We start from the raw sequence: 14,654 nt of genomic DNA, 5'->3' as shown, positions 1-14,654 counted from the left end.
ACTTTTCCTGACAACAGGTGTAGACTGGTAGAATCTAGTGGTTCGTATGGGGAACCCATAAGTGAGTCCAACACAATTGAGAGGTCCCAAGAAGGGTACCGATGCAGTACCAGTGGACAGAGATTAATTGCTCCTTGGATAAAACGACGAATCAGTGGATCTTGCGACAATGAATGATTTGAATTGTATGTCAGTATAGACGAGATCGCTGCCACCTGTTTCCAGAGAATGTTGGGAGAAAGGCCTTTGTCCAAACCCGTCTGTAGAAACATCAGGACCTGCAACACCGAGGCTCGAAGAGCAGAAATACCTTGGGTACCACACCAAGATGCAAAGGTCCGCCAAGTGGCTGAATAAATTCATTCTGTTGATGAACGTCTAGAAGCCTGCATGGTTTGAATTATTGAAGATGGGATGTGAATCCGCTGGAGAGCGTCCCGCTCAACCGCCAGGCGGTCATCTGTAGCCACTGAGGTTCCGGATGTGCAATCACCCCTTGAGGCAATTCGGGATACATGGAATCCTCCAAGGAGGATTCACTGATAAATTCATGAGGTCCGCAAACCAGGACCTTCTTGGCCAATGTGGCGCCACTAGAATGATCTCTGCCCGTTCCATTAGAAGTTTCCGAAGTACCCTCGGAACGAGGGGAATCGGTGGAAAGGCGTACAACAGGCCTTGTGGCCAAGGGGAGCGCAGGGCATCCACAGATTCCGCCTGTTGAGAGTGGAAGCGGGCGAAGAAACGGGGTAGCTTGGTGTTCTGCTGGGAAGCAAACAGGTCTTCTTGTGGCATTCCGAAGCGTTCCGTTATCATCTGGAATAGTAGAGGATGAAGACTCCACTCTCCGTGATCTATTTGTTGACGGCTCAGCCAGTCCGCCATCACATTCGCTTCTCCTGAAATGTGATCTGCTTTCAATGAAGCTAGATGTCGCTCTGCCCAAAGACCTAGTTTCTTTGCTTCCCTCATCAGAGACTGGGATCTGGTACCGCCCTGACGATTCACATGGGCTTTGGCAGAGGTGTTGTCAGTGAGAACCAACACATGTGTGCCTTTCACCAGCTGTTGAAATGCCCGAAGTGCCAGGTAAATCGCCAAAAGTTCCAACCAATTGATATTGCGGGCAGCTTCCAAGGTGGACCAAGTGCCTTGTGTGACTTGTGCCCCGCAGTGAGCTCCCCAACCGAATTTGCTGGCATCGGTTGTCACTATTACACATTGAGGTTCCAGGAACAGGCAGCCTTTGGAGATCGCAGGAGATTGCCACCAACGAAGGGACTCAAGTACCTCTCTTGGAACTGCGATTTTGGTTGAAGAAGATCCCCTGCCTGCCTTCTGTAAAGGTAAAAGAAACCATTGAAGGTCTCTAAGGTGTAACCTGGCCCAGGGAACAATAGCAATGGCCGATACCATCTTGCCCAGTAATTTCGAAAGCAGTAAGGGGGAAACCCATCTATCTTTCATGACTTTAGTTACCAGGGTTCTCAACCCGGCTTGCCTATCTGGGGAAAGGAAAGCCTTACATTTTATTGAGTCAATTATAGCCCCCAAATGGAGAATTCTGGTCGAGGGTTCCAGATGGCTTTTCTCTATGTTAACGGAGAAGCCATGTGAGGCTAGTGACTGAATTGTAAGGCTGAGGTCAGTCTTAGCTTGCTGATGGGAAGACGACATAATGAGGATGTCATCTAGATAACATTAGAGACGAATGGCTCTAAATCTGAGATTAGCAGCTAAGGCCGCCAAAATTTTTGTGAAGCTACGAGGAGCAGAGGAAAGTCCAAAGGGCAAGGCTCTATACTGGTAGTGAACCCCAGCATAACAAAAACGAAGATATTTCCTATGGGAAATGCGAATGGGAATATGGAAATAAGCCTCTGTAAGATCTATTGAACAGAGGAGATCGCCCCTCCGAACGCCGTCCAGAATTGATCGCAATGATTGCATTTTGAACCTTCTATAAACCACAAATTGGTTCAATCGTTTAAGGTCCAGAATAGGTCTCCACCCACCCGATGACTTAGGGAATAAAAAGACCCAAGAATAGAACCCCTGTCCGTGTTGATAACGAGGAACTCTTTGAATAGCGTTAATGTTTAGAAGATGGTTAATAGCCGATTCCATAAGGGCTCGTCGTTCGGCTATCTGGGACAGAGGACAGCGAATAAAATATAAGGGAGAGGTGGAAACAAATTCAATGGCCAGACCTGATTTAATGGAGGCCAGGACCCAGCAATCTGAAGTAGTGCTCTCCCAAATCTTGGTGAAGAGGCCCAATCTTCCACCAATGGGAGGTTACCCTGCACTACTAGCGATGGTGTCGGATATAACGACCACCTCCTCCTCGAAAGGGCCACCGGGAACCGAAATTCCTCCCCCTGGGTGATCTCTCCTGAAAATTTCTTTGTCTAGAATTGAAAGGGGCTGGGTAGGAATTACCCGAGTTATGAGTGGTTCCAAATCCACCTTCTGATGATCTAAGCTGAGAACGAGGAACATAAGGGGAATAACGAGGTTCCCCTCTATGGAAAACAGTAGGCAGGATCTTTCGTTTATCCTTGGTTTCCACGAGGAACTTATCTAAGTGATCCCCAAAAAGTTTCGTGCCCGAGAAAGGCACCGACGCCAGACGCCATTTATGTATAGCATCGGCCTGCCAGTGACGGAGCCAAATAAGCGTCGGGCTGCGATGGAAGAGGCCAGGGACTTAGCTGCAAATCGTGTGGCATGTAACGTGGCGTCTGCAGTAAACTGTATGGCCGCCACAATCTTATTCAGATCCTGCTTTAATCTGGAGTCCTCAGAAGAAATTTTATCCTGTAGTTGGCGAAGCCACAGGAGCGTTGTTCTATTAAAGAAAGATGCGCTGGTCGCCGATTTGATGGCCCATGCCGCTCCGAGATGTGCCCTCTGAAGGACCTGTTCAGATCTGCGCTCTTCAGATCGAAGGCCTTCCTCTGGATCTCCCGGAATGGATGAGGTTGAGAGTAATGCCGCCACAGGAGCGTCAACCGATGGTACGTGCAACAGAGAATCTAGATCAGAAGACACAATTAAATTCTTTTTGTCCGTGGAAGATGGTACTGGAACTGAAGCTGGTGTATACCACTGCTTTTGAATGACCTCCAAGAAAAGTGGAGGGGTTGGAATGGTAGTATTCGGCTTAGGTTGTTCAGCAAACAAGGGATTTAATGAACCCGCAGTTGATGGAGGTTCTGGTTGAGATGTAGAACCCAATTGGGCTGTATTGACAGCTTTAAAAAGAAGTGACTTAAATAGTGCCTGCGGAAAAAGACCCGTGAAGGCGGGTTGATCAGGAGGTAAGTCTTCATCCTCCGACAATTCTGGTTCCTGGGTTTCTAACCCTGCTGGAATTGAATGATCACTGACACAAGATACCTCTGGAGAATCAGAACCTGTTAGTGAAATAGCATCATCCATATTAAATCTATCTGTAGAATCAGAGGTTTTTGGAGGCTCAAAATAACCAGAAATATGTCTGTTAGCAGGGTAAACATGTTCTGACAGAGATAGTTGTACTGCCACAGTAATCATATGTTGAATGTCCTCTGGGCGCCAATTGATTTGCGCTTGTTCTTGAACCTGCCCGACTTCTTTAGAGGGTCGGATAGAAACAGAAGATGAAGGTGCATTAAGCATTGAGATTGTGGGAGCGCTAGACTCCACAGTATTGATTGTCCCCACAGCGGGGGTAGAACCCCAAACTTCAGATGATTCAACTGACATCTGGTAATCTCGTAATGAAATTTGATCAGGTGTATTAGAGGGTTCCTGTATAGGTTCATCAGAAGAGACTCTGATGATTTTGGAATGTGAAGGGTTACTATCAGTAGCCTTCTTACATGACTTGTTAATAGTCTTAACCTGACTGATTACAGATCTGGGAGTCATTAAAGAATGTCTTGAGCTTGTGTGCAAAGGTTTAGATTGGACACATTCCTTTTGTTTTTGATTATTGTCCTCCCGGATTGAAGCCACTGATTGCTCTCTTACTGTGGTGTTTCGGCCATGTTTGGACTTTGAGAGAGCTTTAGGCATGGTATGCGTTGAAGTGGCTGAACCAAATATGTTAAACACCTTTAGATTGATTGTCAGAAAGGGCAAAACCAAGTTGTGGAGAGCAACTGAGGCAAAGTCTAATAGTATTGAGATCCTCAGACAAATGTCAATTGTAGCTGTGCCAGTAATAAAAATGGTGGTTCAGCAATCAAGGAAGCACAGCCTGATAGGCTGGAGGCTCTGAGGTAATGTAAATTGACGTTGTGCCGGAATTCAAATGGTGGGCAGTGCAAGGCTCCATTGTAAAGGAGGTGACAACTCCAAACCATTGAAACCGTTAACGTTGCTCAAATTAGATAGTTAACATAAAATTGGCTTAAATAAAGGAATTAAATGACCGTGGGAGCGTGATACTCCTCCCCAAAGTAGATAGCTAGATGCAATTCAGCGCTAAACAGCTGAAAGCAATTAAGGCTTGAAGCTCTTAAAAGCGGCTTTTAAAGTCCCGTCAAAGCCGTTCTTTTAGTAAATTCTGCAGAGGCAACGTGTAAATCGCCGTCTTTAGTCAATAGTTTTCAAGCGGCTATTGTGAGGGGGCGTGAAGCTCCACTTCAAGCAGAATAATAATTTAACGGCAACAATGGGAAGCACAAGGCTTCGCAAACAGTTTTGGGACTTGTTGTCCAGCCTCTGCTGTCAAAAGGGAAAATCCCCGCCCCCCACGGGAGCGAAATGCTCCACTAAGTTCTGACCAGTTCTGACAATATTCTCTGTGAGGGGCTGAGAGTAGAATTCGTCCTCAGAGGTCCGAAGGGACTTTTGAGGTAGCAGTTAATGAACTGAGTTCCAGAAGGCAGTAGAATAGTCAAAGAAAATCCAGTAGTCAAAAACTGAAGAAAGATAAGCAGAAAAGAACAACTCTAACGCTGAAAGCAGATAGAGTACACTTTCCACACAACTGTCCAGTCTGACGACTGAGCAAAAAAGCTGGAATCCCTAGGAATAGGGGCGGGATTTAAGAATGATTTGACAGGCTCAGTCCAACATTGACCAATGAGCACAACCCACATCTGGCTGCTGTCTCCACTATCAAGGGAGAATGTCAAGGACTATGGTTGGCCTTCCTTCCTTCCTTCCTTCCTTCCTTCCTTCCTTCCTTCCATCCATCCATCCATCCATCCATCCATCCATCCCTCCCACTTTCTTGGTTTTACTTTAGTACAGCCACATTTGAAAACATTGCTAAAACATATATAAAAGGCATAGTTTGTAGGATTTAAGACTTTTATTCCCTCTTTGGCTGTCTCCCGTCTAGTGAGTTTTTATCAATTAGCCTATTCACTTTTTGCAACATACAGAATACTTCTTTCAATGAACAATCAGAAAATGGTCAGTAAACTTTAAACATTGCAGAATTGAAATTGAGATTTAGATAAAGCTCAAATAAAACAGATACTGTATCAGGTTCATTCATTCGAGTAAGATATATTTTGCCTTTATTATCAATATATGTTCATGAACACAGGTATTCTACTCCAGCTGTAAAGTACACCATAACCCTAAGGATGACTGAGCATTTAGAAGCTGCTTTGCTTAAAAGAATTTACTCTCTTGATTTTAGATAAGAATCTAATGTATGGTCAGAGTTCCTGAAGAACTTAGTTATGCAGACACATAGTATAGTATAGGCTTTATTGTCATTGTACATCATATATACAACGAAATTGGTTTATCTGCATACTTTTATTATCTAGATCGAAGATATACAGTTTATGACTAGATTCTTCTGACAGATTTTCAAATTAAATCATTATAAAATCCTCTTTTATTGATTCAATACTGTGTCAAAAATAACAAACTGTTATTCAGCATGTAGAGCAAGAATTTTCTGGATTTCTTTTGGATAGTAAAATCCTACAAGTAGGGAACACAGCCATAGGAAAACCCTTATCAAAAGAGGCAATAGAAAACTTGTAATAAACTAATTTGGACAAAACCAGTGTCACATCTTCCTTAATTAAATCAATTGGCAGCCATTGTTTTACAGAACTTCTACTAGTTTTTTAAAAGACAATTGAATATATGTTTAATAACAGGTTTACTAGTCTGTAGTATACCATATACATGATACCCATATACATAAAGAGGTATATAAGGAGACTCTATAATTTGCATAATCCCCGAGTGACATTTCAAATAGCATGGGCAAAGCATTACATAGGTAGATTACTCTGTAGTAGTAATATATTAGATCTTTCCTGCAGTCCAACCAAAAGTGGAATGCAGTGTTTAATGGTTAGAGGAGAATGCATGCCCATAGTTGCCTCAGCTAACCAATAGGAGCTTGCCATGTACAAGTCCTTAAATGCATCATCACCAAAATTATGAATCAACTGACATAAATGTTTGTGTGCCCCCTGTTGGAAAAAGATGGAAACCCTATTTTAATGGAACGGGCTATCTGCTGTGGATATTTGAAAAGATCTGTATGTGGGTATGCTGTAATAGTAGATTGCTGCAGTTGGCAAGAAGTAGGACTAATTTAATTCTAAAATCCTCTACAATCTTATTTATTTATTTATCTGTTTGTTTTTGTGATTCTCCTTTAAAATTTAACAGAAATGTTTTCCATGGTGGGTTAGGATGAAAGAAAGATTATGTGATAAGGGCTGTTCATTAAAAATGCTCAATGTGATGTGAGGATGGACTCTTGTTTATTAGGTGCTATTTAAATTACAACTAGAGCAGGGCTGTCAAAACTCCCGGCCCGCAATCTGGATGCGTCATGTGCTGGCCATTCCCATCCCCATTTTAGTGAAGGGGGGGAAGTCCTGATACGTCATGTGACGCCGCTGTGACAACGTGAGTTTGACACCCCTGACCTAGAGAATCTGAAGCACAGAAACAGATGGGTGATTCCTCAAGATAAAAAATTAGCACTTAGATAAATAGATATAGAGATTACTTGTTAAATAGAGAAAAGATATTAAGATTAAAGAGACAGTTACTAAATATATATGTATACAAAAGGCACTAAGGAGCCTAGACATTAATGTATACCCATATAAGCTGTCTGTAATCCATTTTGTTTCAAGAAAAGTTTTAGGGCTAATTAATGGGAAATGCAGATCTAATACAAAATCAACCTGAGCTTCCATCTCTAGGTAATACAGTACTCTGTCCAGAGTTATCATCCTGAACAATTCCTGATATATCCTGATGGTGACAATCTATTCTCCACTAAAACTAGATCCTCCAATAATCTATTTCCTGTGATAAAAGAAACCTGTAAGTATGGCAGCATTTTATTTTAAGATCAGTAGGTGATCTGTGTTGTCATTGGAGGAGTTGCCTAGCACATCTGCTGCATGCCTAATTTCTCAGTCTACATAATTGGTTGTTGTCATGAAAAGCTTTTTCACCATGTGAAGGAGAAGCAGTAACAGTTTACTATTTTATTTATTTTTAAAGAAGGACAGGGCACACACATGTTTTTGTGTGAAACCATTAGGGTGTGAGGATGGCTCAATTATTGGCTAATAATTGAGCAATTATAACTGATAGGTCTCCATTCCAAGCTTATTGACAGAAAGGACAATTTGGTTTGACTGTCTGTCTGGCTGTCTGTTCTCTGTGAGCTCTACAGAGTCACAAATGAAGCAGTCCAAATAGATCCTAGTGGCATTTTCAAGAGAAATCATAAACAATGGATTTTGAGACAGAATATTTGGACAATTTTGAAACAGTCTGTCCAAGCCAAGAACTTTGGGATACAGATAAGTAGCAATTTTAACCAACTGCACAGGTACAGTATATGTGGTACCTGGCTCAATAGTAGTAACTGTAAGAGGAATATAGGGAGTCCTATGGACAACCACTTAAATATGACCCAGCAGTGTGCAGCAGCTGCCAAAAAAGCCAACACAGTTCTAGGCTACATTAACAGAGGGATAGTATCAAGATCACATGAAGTGTTAATACCACTTTATAATGCCTTGGTAAGGGCACACTTGGAATACTGCATCCAGTTTTGGTCTCCATGATGTAAAAAATATGTTGAGACTCTGGAACGAGTGCAGAGAAGAGCAACAAAGATGATTAGGGGATTGGAGGCTAAAACATATAAAGAACGGTTGCTGAAACTGGGTACGTCTAGTTTAATGAATAGAAGGACTAGGGGTGACATGATAGCAGTGTTTGAATGTCTCAGGGGTTGCCAAAAAGAAGAGGGGGTCAAGCTATTTGCCAAAGCACTGAAGGCAAGACAAGAAGCAATGGATGGAAACTAATCAAGGAGAGAAGCAATCTAGAACTAAGGAGAAATTTCCTGACAGTTAGAAAAATTAACCAGCAGAACAACTTGCATCCAGAAGTTGTGAATGCTCCAACACTGGAAGTTATTAAGAAGAGATTGGACAACCATTTGTCTGAAATGGTATAGGGTTTCCTGCTTGAGCAGCGGGTTAGACTAGAAGACCTCCAAGATCCCTTCCAACTCTGTTGTTTTGTTCTATTAAATTTCTGTTAATGATACAGGCCTTTCATATCTGTGTTGCTTCTTTTTTACAGATAAGTAGGAAAAAGAGCCTAATAGTTGCATGATTTGTGTGTCTCTGTTACTGTATAAGCTAAGGTCATGTGCACAACTTTATTAACTTTATAGTGTGATGTGCTGATTGTGCCTTCAGTTCATTGTGAATGATTCAGGCAACTCATTCATTATTTGCTCAGGTTATCCTGTTCCTTGTATCCTGAAAAAAGTTCCATTCATGATGTCGTGTCAGATTTCAGGTGGCTGAGCAAATGTCAGAATTCAACAAATGGACACTGCCACAATTTTTATTTCACTTAATATTCTAAGAAAGTTTAGAACCAAGACATTACTCTCATCCTAACCAAAGTTCAGTACAAAAGAAACCCCAATAAATACAAACAGAATGTGCACATTCTTTTTTGTGCTGTAGCTGACCTCCTCAGGTGAAATGACCTCCTCAGCTTCAACTCAGCAAAACATCTCATGTGAACAGAGGAAATATCTGCTCGGTTCATAGGGGAAGGACACACTTTTCTTGTCCAAACCACATTGATTCATCAGCAGTCCAAATAACCTCCAGATCTACAGCAAATAGTCCAGCTATGTTGGGGCTACAGAGTCCCTTCCAACTCTGTTCTTCTGTTCTGTTCTGTTCTGTTCTGTTCTGTTCTGTTCTGTTCTGTTCTGCTCTGCTCTGCTCTGCTCTGCTCTGCTCTATAAATAAGCTTCTATGGGAAAATGTCATATATTTAGGACATGTCAGGGGTGAAATCTAAAATTTGTTACTACTGGTTCTCTGGGCGTGGCTTGGTGGGGGGGGTAATGTGACTGGGTGGGCGTGGCCAACTTTTTCTTTTCTTTTTTTTTTACTTTTAAAAGCATTTTTTTTCCTATAACCTCTTTGGCTGGAGAGGTTGTAGAAAAAATGCTTTTAAAAGCCTCTGATGATCCCAGCTGAGCCGCGCGATCATCAGAGGCTTTTTTTTTTTTACTTTTAAAAGCATTTTTTTGGCCGAAGAGGTTGTAGAAAAATGCTTTTAAAAGTTAAAAAAAACAGCCTCTGATGATCACGTGGCTCAGCTAGGCATGGGGCTGTGTGCGCAGGGATTTTTGCCACCCGCCACCATCACCACCGGATCGGGCGATCTGGTCCAAACTGGGAGCATTTCACCCCTGGGATATGTATAGGCTTAAGCTTTGCAGAGTTTAGTAAAATGTAAATTACCATAACTGCCATCTTGAACAACTGACCTAGCACATAAATGGTGAAATTAGAACTCAAAGGAAATTGTGGTAAAACTGGACATGAAAGTAATTTTCTTTTAGTTTGGTTGGCCAGCTGCACAAGGTTTTATGAATCATCATCTGCATTTTCAATTTTGAACATAAGAGAAATAGTTTCACCAGATTTTCTCAGATAAGTTAGTAAGGAATAATATTTTTATATTGACAAAATAAAAAACATATAGTTCATCCCATGCATGGCATTCTGGACTATTTTTGTTAATCGTTGATCCTGTCTTTTCAATCTTGCTACTGACAGTTTGGGTTGACCATACCACTTCATCGTTGAAAATTAATACTAGTTGACTCCTTCTGCGCTGTTCATATGAAGCCAAAAAAAATAAGGGGAAGAATAACCTGCTTGTATGCTGTTTGGAAACTCCTTTGACTCTGCTTTAAAAATTCTATATAGTAGCTTACTATATCTCCTTGCAGCTATAAAGAAAAAGGCAGGGAAAAGTATAATATTGCGTAAGATTAAACAGAACCATTAAAGACAGGGGGAAATGAATAAAATTGAAGTCTTGCTTGTCCCTAATGAAGTGTTTGAACAGTGAAAAGACTGAAAATTCTTTTTCTTAAACAACCCACTCTAGACTTTAAATGTAAATACATTTATTTCAAAGAAATGAAAGGTCACTAGTTTTAGCACAAGGTTATTTTGGTTCATGTTGTAAGGGTAAACATTCAAGCAAAAGAAAAATCTACTTTTCTTCCCACCATCCCATTTGTTAAGCAAAGTTTTGATGACTCAGGGCATGCATGAGCAACGGAATAGAGGATCTTTTCATTACTAGAGTGCCTATTGATTTAACACAGTTTGGTTAGTAACTGGTTTTAACTCCTCAAAGGCAGGTTGGAAATAAAGTACTTCTGTTTTGTTATTAGGGGTAGCTGTAGACATACATCTACCACAATGATTGACATCAGTGGCCCTAATGTAAAAAGACAGGGAATATATCAAATAAATGAATAAATGATGAGGAATAGTTGTTTGTCAGCAATCTGCTGAAGGATTTCACATCAGGGAAGTTGGCCTGCCTCCATAAAATTCTGCATGCTGGAATTTATTTCATGTGTTTACCTGTGTACACAGATTACAGAAGGTTTTGTGTTTTCTGTATTAACTCAATCTTGTTGATGTTAGCACTACTGTTATGACTGCTGTTATGGGCATGGGGATTCTTTCCTAGTTTGAGAGCAGCTTGCTCTAAGACCTCCAAGAGCTGCTTTGTATTGACACTGCTGTAAAGGAAGTCTTTGCCTCCTATTTTGTATTTTCGTTTGTTTTACAGTGCTGTGGCTCTGTGGATAGAAATCTTGCTGCATGTTTCCTCATAACTCCTGAGCTTGAGTTCCTGTAAAGTCTGATGGCTCTAATCTAGAGCATCCATTCAATACACCCAAAATGGTGGGTGGCTGGGGTGATGTTGTTTTGAGCGGAAAAAAATGTAAGGGGAATTTTGGTGCTACAGAACCTGCAGCTGCTTTAGTGGAACTGAGAATTTGGCTCTTTGTTCTCTGCAGTTCAAGTTAGCGGCGATAAAACAAACAGCTTTTCAAAGTTTGGGGAAAGAAAATGGTGGCATGGAAATTCTTACTGGCAATAAACCGGTAATGTTATGGATGATATAGTACTTTGCTGATATAAAATATGTAGCATTTTGGCTAATAGTCTGCAGGGAGAAGTCCAGAATGGATTATTAGAATTTGGATGGAGAGCAAAGCTTGTAGGTCTGCCTAGAATTTTATTTCGCCAGATGGTTTCTAAGAGAAGGAGGAAAATGCAATTAGACAGATCTGCTCCCCCCCCCTTTTTTTTTTTTAAATGTGTGTAGTACTGAGTTTGGGAGCTCTCCAAGAAGAGAGGATGACCACACTCTGAATACTGGAAACGGGATAGATAGAAGCTGAAAAGGAAACAATTTTTTTAGTGTTGCTTTTTATAGTCTTATTTTATTTTTGTAGCTGTACAATTAGTGAGTAGAATAAGGTGATACAACATATACTTAAATTTGATTAGCTTTAATATTTGCTTTAGGTAAAATCTTTTACAAATATGAAGAGAGAGAGATCATTTTGGAAATTAGTTTAACTGTCAAGTGAATACATGTTTTTAGACATTTCCAAGGCCTACTAACACAACTTTGACTTAAGTGAATGCACAACTTTTATTTTACTGAATCCATTCTTATTCATGGCTGTTTGTTTTTTAACGTTACAGCCCATCTTTTCTCCAAGACATCAGGATAGCTTATATAGGCTTCTCCCTCCATTTAATCCCTGCAACAGCAACCCTTGAAGTAGGCCAAGCTGAGAAAAAGTGGCACTCAAGTACCTTAACCACTACATTACATGAGGCATTCTTCTTGGATTTCATAAACCGAATAAGCATTTTTATTTTTCAGAATACCTAATTTGGAGGGGAGTAGATTAGGATAGAGGTAACAGTAACAGAGTTGGAAGGGACTTTGGAGGTCATCTACTCCAATGCCCTGCTCACGCAGGAGACCTGTAGTAGGGATTCAAACCACTGAACTGCTGACCTTTCCAGATGCTCTAATAAAGCTTATTTAGAATGCAATTTTTGATTTCAGTTGTTATTTTAAAAAACAAAGTTCTGTAATTGTATCTATATTGCAGAATATTTCATTATCACAATTGACTTAAATTGCATTCACATTATTTTTACCACCAAATCAGGTGGAATCAGACTATGGCAAACTAGCTGCAAAAAAAAAGAGAGAGAGAGAGAGAGAGAGAAGAAGAAGAAGAAGAAGAAGAAGAAGAAGAAGAAGAAGAAGAAGAAGAAGAAGAAGAAGAAGAAGAAGAAGAAGAAGAAGAAGAAGAAGAAGAAGAAGAAGAAGAAGAGGAGGAGGAGGAGGAGGAGGAGGAGGAGGAGGAGGAGGAGGAGGAGGAGGAGGAGGAGGAGGAGGAGATGTCATTGTCTATGTAGCCACTAGGAACTGAGTTCAAAGGATATTTCACTGCTTTATATGATTTTTTTTAAAAAAAATAGTATTCTTTCTATATCTAGACTGCTATTTAAAAGAAAATATTTCATCCTTGCAAATTGAAGAAAAATTAGTAAGCACTGAAAGGATAGTCTAGGCAAAAGGTACAACAACACCTTTGTGAGAGTTCCATCAACTCCCAAATTAATACTTTATTATTAAATGACTGAAATATCACAACATGTTTGTATTATATGGGATTGTTCAAATTTTTGCACTAAATTATCAATACATATATATCGAATTTATACACTTTACATGCACAGGACCCTTGTGCAAAATGTTGTCAAGAAGTCCTTTACTTAGAAGTGCTTCATGTTTTTTTAAAAATACCTTAAAATTATTTTAACTACGGTGTATTCTATGCTGGGTATGCTCCATGTGTTGTATGGATGACTGGAGACAGAAAGAAAGTGAGAGGGTATATACAGGCTAGGAAATAGAAACAAACAATATCAGGTTATGGATGCCTGTCAAAAGTGGAAATAATCTCTGTATTATTTTATTTTTTATTTTTAACTAAGGTATTTACGATCTTATTTTTAACAAAGGTACTTACTTATTTTTTATTTTTAACTATGAGTATATGTACACAGCTTGTACATTAATAAAGATATTTACATTCAGATACTTATATGAAGAACCCAAATCTTGAGTTCAAATTCCGATTTGTGTTTCTGGATATGCTGTACATAACGAAGATGATTTCCATTTGAACTACAAAATTAACAGAAGAAAAGGTTGTCTCTCTGCTGGTTTTTTTTTCAACAAGAGCAGTAGGGAAGTGTATAAATTAATGGATGCAATATTAAATTCATTTCCATGTCCTGCTTTCCTTTCATTCCAGAAATAATTGATAGCTCATTATAATGCTATCTCTGGCAGACTGTGCCAAAGAGTCTGGCAGAACAAAGAAGAGACACATTGCTCAAATTTGGAACTTCAGCACAAGTTATAAAATTTAATTTCAGTTACCAGACATTGTTTTTAAGTGTACATTTTTCTCAATTTTGCTAACTTCTTATCTTCATGAAAACGTGTTTTGGGTGTGTGTTTGTGTGAAAGAATAGCTCTATTGGGTTAAAAAATCCTGTAGCCCTAATGAAGGTTTAGATTTTTGCAGCCCAGACCTGCGGAATATGCTTAACTTTTACAGATGATTGTTTGCTGTCTTAAATCTGAATTAAAACTCTAATGGGCAAAAGAATAAAATACAATGAATTTATTTCACATAAGAATCAGCAAGCTCCATGATGTTTTCTTGAGCGTCACAAAAAACTTGTCTGCGACTTATTTCTTGGAAGTACAGTAGTAGTCTTCCCCAGCTACCCTGATGAAGATTAATAAGCTGTGATAAATACATTTAAAACAAAATGGAGTAAAAAATAATGACCGACAAGAATCCCATAAAGTATATTACTTTATTTCTTTAATGTTTAAAGAGAGGATAAGAGATGAAAGTCTCATATTTCAGGTGACAACTTACTACCTTTTTAATCACAAAATGCCTGTTATCACCTGATAAGTACGATATGCATGTGTAGTCTTTGTTAGTCCCTATTATAATGTACAGTGTGAACTAGTAGAGTTATGTATGCATTTCTCTGTTGGATCAAGGTTTCTACTCCAATCCATCTTAAATTAGTTTTATTTCCATTGAAATGTAGGATTTTAGTTAGACTGTTTGATATCACACCTACATAATATGGAACAGACCATTGGTTTTCTGAGTGCTGTAATGGATAATTATATACAGCCTCAGGTTGTATATGTCAATAAGGCAATTTCTCATTTTCTTT

At 39.7% G+C, this 14,654-nt stretch overlaps 1 protein-coding gene across 1 annotated transcript in view; it reads left to right on the top strand.

Moving 5' to 3' along the window:
- RUNX1 (RUNX family transcription factor 1) overlaps positions 1–14,654 on the top strand; it is a 189,948-nt gene that overhangs the window by 135,836 nt on the left and 39,458 nt on the right. The window lies entirely within an intron of this gene.

The sequence above is a fragment of the Pantherophis guttatus genome, chromosome 5 (genome assembly GCF_059756535.1).
Source record: "Pantherophis guttatus breed Tessera chromosome 5, ASM5975653v1, whole genome shotgun sequence".
In the NCBI taxonomy this organism is placed as follows: Eukaryota; Metazoa; Chordata; class Lepidosauria; order Squamata; family Colubridae; genus Pantherophis; species Pantherophis guttatus.
Note: the sequence above shows the minus strand (reverse complement) of the source record. Positions and strands in the feature narration are given on the sequence as shown.